Source organism: Rhincodon typus, chromosome 18 (genome assembly GCF_021869965.1).
Source record: "Rhincodon typus isolate 14 chromosome 18, sRhiTyp1.1, whole genome shotgun sequence".
Classification (NCBI taxonomy): domain Eukaryota; kingdom Metazoa; phylum Chordata; class Chondrichthyes; order Orectolobiformes; family Rhincodontidae; genus Rhincodon; species Rhincodon typus.
In genome coordinates this window covers 35,085,317-35,091,665 of record NC_063349.1, presented here as the reverse complement: position 1 = coordinate 35,091,665, position 6,349 = coordinate 35,085,317, and positions in this window count along the sequence as shown.

The window sequence follows — 6,349 nt, the reverse complement described above, 5'->3', positions numbered from 1 at the left end:
GTTCCTGTGGTACTATGCTAGTGAGTAATGTGTGTATAAGTGAACCATTTGATTCAAGGTGAAATAGGATAATTTAGCACATTCAGAAGGGATCAGACCAAACAGAAACCTTGGGAAACTGTACTGTTGTGGTAAAACATGGCCAGTGATCTGACACCTGGTCCCAGAGTGCACATTTCGACATTAGTAATGGTAGGGAATTTTAAATTTCCAAACATAGACTGGGACTGTTGTAGTGTTAAGGGAGGAATTTGTTAAGTATGTACAAGTAACAACTTTCTCATTCAATATGTACCTACCAGAAAAAGAGGAATACTTGACTTGTTGTGAAATAAGGCAGGGCAAGTTACGGAGGTGTCAGTGGGGGAGTACTTTGGGGCAAGTGATCATAATTCAATTAATTTTAAAATAGTTATGGAAAAGGATAGAACTGATCAAAAAGTTAAAGTTCTAAATTGGAGGAAGGCCAATTTTGATGGCATTAGACAGGCACACATACACACACACTTACACACCTCCTTCCCCCACTGCCCTCTCCCACTCCCACCCACCTCCCAACCCATTCTTCGCAACATGGAAGCAGCAAAATGAGGTCACAATTTGGAAATGTTTGGGATATACTGCACTCGGTAACTAATATATATCAAGAAAAGTAATGGTTCTCCTTCTGACCCTTGAGGAACCCCATAATATAAAAATTCTGGTCTGAGAAGGAGTCTTTCAACACTGAAAGAACAGCGATATATTTTTAAATCAGTATAGTGAGTGGCTTGGAAGGGGAACTTGTAGATGGCAATGTTACCATGTATCTGCTGCCCTTGTTCTTCGAGATGTTAGTGGTTGTGGGATTGGATGGTGCTATGTAAGGTGGTTTGGTGAATTTCTGCAGTGTATCTTCTACATGTTAAACACTGCTGCTGAGCATCGGTCTTGGGGGGACTGGCTGCTGTGGATGAGGTACCTGTTGAGTGGGTTGCTTCGTCTTGGATAGTGTCAACGTTAATGAGTGGTATTGGAACTGTAATCATCCAGGCAAGTGGGTAGTACTCCATCACACTCCTGACTTGTGGCTTGTAGATGATGGGCAGGGTTTGGGGGGGTCAAGAGATGTTACTTGCTGAAAGATTCCTAGTTTCTGACCTGATCTTGTAACCACTTTATTTATATGGCTAGTCCAGATCAGTTTCTGGTCAATAGTAACACCTAGAATGTGGTTACTGGGGTATCCAACAATGGTAATGCCACTAAAATGTGAAGGGGCAATGGTTAGATTTTCTCTTGTTGGAGATAGTCATTGCAGTGAATATTACTCAGTCCAGAGCTGGATATCATTCAGAACTTGTTTCATGGACTGCTTCATTATCTGAGGGGGTCGCAAATATACTGGAAATTATGTTATCATCAGTGAATATCTCTACTTCTGACTTTATGATGGAGGGAAGGCCATCGACGAAGCTAACGATGATTAGGTCTAGGACACTAACCTGAAGAACTCCTGTAGAGATGGCCTGGAGCTTTGATGACTGCTGTCCAATAATCACAACCATCTTCTTATGTGGCAGGTACAATTCTAATCTGCAAAGAGTTTTCCTCCTGATTTCCATTGACTCTACTTTTGCTAGGGCTCCTTGGCACCACACTCAGTCACATGTAGCATTGATGTCAAGGGCTGTTATTTTCATCTCGCCTCTGGGATTCAATTTTTTTTTTCCACCTTTGAACCAAGATTATAATGAGGTCGGGGACAGAATGGCCCTTGCAGGACCCATACTCGCTGTCAGTGAGCAGTTCATTGCTAAGCACTTCTTGGTAGCACTGTGGATGACACCTTCCATCACTTTACTGATGATTCAGAGTAGACTGATGGGGTGACAATTGGGTGCGTTGAATTTGACCAGCTTTTTGTGTACTGGACATACTTGAGCAATTTTCCATATTGTTGAGGAAATACCAGTCTTGTAAATGTATTGGAACAGATTGGCTAGCAGTGTGGGGAGTTCTGGAGAACATCTTCAGTACTATTGCCAAAATATTATCAGGTCCATTGCTTTTGCAGTATCCAGCATCTCCAGCCATTTCTTGATGTCACATGGGGTGAATTGAATTGGCTGATGACAAGCATCTGTGCTGCTGGGGACCTCTAGAAATGGCCAAGATGGATTATCCACTTAGCTTTTCTGGTTAGATTGTTGGAAATGCTTTAGTCTTATCTTTATGTGCTGGGCCCTACCATCGAGGACAGAGACATTTGTGGAGCTTCATCTTCTAGTGAGTTGCTTAATTGCCCACTGTTATTCCTCACAGGATGCGACCTTAGTTCTAATCTGTTTATTTTGAAATTGCTTAGTTCTGTCTATCATTTGTTGCTTATGCTGTTTGGCACACAAATGTTCCTGTGTTGTAGCTTCACCAGGTTGATATCTCATTTTTAGGTAAGCCTAGTGCTGCTCCTGCCATGCTTTCCTGCACTATTCATTGAATCAGGGTCGATTTCCAGGTTTAATGATAACGGTAGAATGGGTATGCCGGGCTACAAATTGCAGATTGTGCTGGAATACGATACTGCTGCTGATGACCCACAGTGTCTCATGAATGCCCAGTCCTGAATTTCTAGATCTATTTGAAATCATTTAACACAGTGATAGTCCATTCTGCATGACATGTCTCCTCAAAGTGAAGATGGGAGATGGTCACTCTTACGAATACTGTCACAGACAAGTGCGTCTGCAACTGGCAGATTGGAGACGATGAGGAAAGGTAAGTTTTCCCTCTTGTTGGTTCACTTACGTGGAGACCCAGGAGTCATGTTCCGTAGGACTCGACGAGCTCATTCAGTAGTAGTACTGCCAAGGTACTCTTAGTGACGAACATTGAAACTTACATTTGATCTAATGCCCCATGAGACTTCATGGGGTCTAGAATCAATGTTGAAGACTCCCAGGTCAATTCCTTCCTCCCCGTATACCACAAGCTTTTTTTCAGTGTCCTTAAAGCAGCCTTACAAGAATTCAAGGATAACTCCAGCAAAATCAATTATGGTGGACTAGATCTGCAGTTGGATGGCTGAAAATCATATCCATTACCACATCTTGTTTTCTCAACTCTCAAATAATCAACATTTCTCGTTTAAAAAAAAAGGCAACACTACGAAGACCTACTGAAGCTTTCTGTGAAGTATGATGGCATTGACATTCATAACTGAGAGGAACTTGCTACCAATCATTCAAGATAGTAAAGACTTTTCCATTCAGCTGCATTATGCTTGCAGTCCAAACACCTTAATCACAGCAGCAACAGAAAAGGAAGCAAACCAGATCAACAAGCAAACCAGATCAACAAAGGAGTTACTCAGTGAATTACTGATACATATTTCAATGCAGGGCATTTGACGAATATGGCACATGACCTGAGCAACATCACTGAGAAGTACGTTTAAATAATAATAGTGACAATATATTATTAAGCATGGTTCAAAAAGTAGGTTTTATAGATCAGTATTTCTGCTCGAAATTTTCAGATGGGATAGGAAGAAAAGCAATTGTGGTTAAAGAAATAACCACAATGATGAGGAGGGTGATATGCTTGAAGCATTTGGTATGTTCAAACAGGATGGGTTGATTAAAGAAGCAAAACGGGGAATTCACACTACTGAGTATATAACAGAATCCCAGTCAGAGGATGATAAGAAAACAAAACTGTAGACAAATTACTGAAACTTCAGAAATAACAGGACAGTATTAACAGGGAACAGAAACTACCTTAACATTAACTAGATCAAAGGTATAGAGGGCAGAATTCTTAAAATGCATTCAAGAGAACTTTCTTGGCCAATGCAGACCATGACCAAGATAATGACAATCAATCAGTGGGAAAAATTTCGGTGGCAGTGATCAAAATAGATTTAGATTTAATTTTTTTAAAAATTATGTAATTACGGAAAAGAATAAAGACAAAATAAACATTAAGTTTTAAATTTGAGCAAGTCCAATTTTGCTGCATGGAGTTTTCTTCAGACTTGATGGTAAATCTATGACAACATCAGGTGGTATTCAAGGAGGTATGCGTTCAGAACAGATACTTTCATTAAGAAAAAGAATGTTGGGTGTAAAATGCAAAATACTGACAAATGAAGGAAAACCTAAAGGTGTGTTATGAATATACGAAAGGCAAGAGTAACTAGGGAAAATGTAGGAACAATTGGAATGGAAAAGGTAACATATGGAGGCAGAAGACATGAACACAGTTTGTAATGAAGACTTTATATCTGTTTTCATAAAAAGAGGGGGACAAAGCAGACACTACAGTGCAGTACACTACAAAGCAGTTCAGGAGGACTGTAATATGCTTGAGGGTATAAAAAGCAAAGGAGGAAATACTAAGGTGTTTAGAATCTTTGCTATTTTTTGCCTCTGCAGCTTGGGATGCATTTCATCTGAGCCTGGTGACTATTCACTCTCAAAGGCTCTATTTTTCTCTCTGAATGTAAGCAATCAGAACTGCTAATGCAGTTGTTTTAAAAAGGCAGGTTGAATAGCCTGAGGAATGATGTCAGTCAGCTTGGAATAAAGTCATAGACCCAGCATCATCCTTTTAGAATGGTTTGGATTGATTATGGTCAATCTACATGAATTTGACAGAAGGCTGCATCTGAGTGATTTGTTTTGAGGCCTTAACAAGAACAATTGATGGCATGATTGATATGGTCCACAGATTTTAGAAGGGGCATTGATAAGGTTCCAAATGGCAAGTTGGTCAGAAAATCAGAACCATATGGGATCCAAAAGGATGTGGCAAGTTACATTCACAAATGGCTCATTTGCAGAAAGCAATGCATATGATGGCTCACAGGTGTTTTTGTGACTGGAAGGCAGTTTCCCACAGGACTTCAGAGCCAAGAACACGACGCCTTGTCTGCCTGGTATAGCTCAATAATTTAGACTTAAATGACATTTGACGATACAAAACTTACCCTTGTGCTTTGTAATGAGAAATAATGTTATTGACTACAGAAAAATATTAAAGGATGGTAAAATGGGCAGAAGCTGGAATTCAATCCAGAAAAGAGGTAATGTTTTTGGGGAGATAAGTCAAAACAAAGGAATATACAATAAGTGGCTGAATACTGAAAGATACAGAGGGCCTTGAAATACATATACCCAGATCCCTGAATGACAGGTAGGTAAATCCGACTGAAGCCTGGAATATACAAGAGATTGTGCTATAACAATATTAGAACTGGTTGTACTAGAGCTGCAGTACTGTTTACAGCTTTGGGTCATCCATTACAGTAAGGATTTGATTGCACAGAAACAGTACAGAATGAGATTTGAGGATTTTGCAGGGCGAAAGAACTTTAATTTTGAAGGAAGATTGTTGGTTTGTTTTCTTTGCAAGAGAGGTGGCTGAGGGGAAGTTTAATTGAGATGTATAAAATTGATGGGCCAAATACCTTTAGCAGAAGGGTCACTAAGTAGACAGGAATGGATTTGAAATAACTGATAGAAGGATTAGAGGGGACTGGAGAAATATTTGCATTGAGCGGGTATTGGGTGCCTGCAGCTGACTGCCTGAAAATAAAGCCACAAAAAATCTCAGTGTATTTACTGCATAATAGTGGACCAAAAGCTGAAAAGTGAAAAGTGAAATTAAGCTTGATAGCTCTTTTCCATCTGGCACAGATATAACTGACCAAATGAGATAGTATGAACTGCCGATGCTGCAGTCAGAGATAACACAGTGGAGAGCTGGAGGAACACAGCAGGCCAGGGAGCAGAGGAGCAGGAAAGCTAACGTTTCAGGTCGGGATTTCTGAAGGGTCCTGACCCGAAATGTTAGCTTTCCTGCTCCTCTGATGCTGCCTGGTCTGCTGTGTTCCTCTAGCTCCACACTGTTATAATGGACCAAATGCTTTCATACAATGCTGTAATTTCTAGTTTAGAGTTCTATAGTTAAGCTGGGAATGGCAGAAGACAAGCAGGTAACAAATAAAGGAATAAAGTCTTGATGACCAAGTTGGAACCCCAGAAGAAAACAATGTATGAGGCTAAAGTATTTGCAAAGATGCAACTGGACTATGCCTTAAACACTCTTCCCTCCCCCAAAAACAAACTTCTCAACATAAGAACTAGGAGCAGATGTAGACAGTTCAACTCCTCAAGCTTACTCCACCATTTCACATGCTAATGCCTTATCTCATCAGAGATTCACTTTCCTGCTCACTCTCCGTAACCCTTCAAGCCATTATTCATTAAAAATTCATCTACTTCCTCCTCAAATTTACTCAATGCCCCAGCATTCACCATTATCTGCAGTAGTGAATTCCACAGATTCATGACCGTTTCAAGAGTAA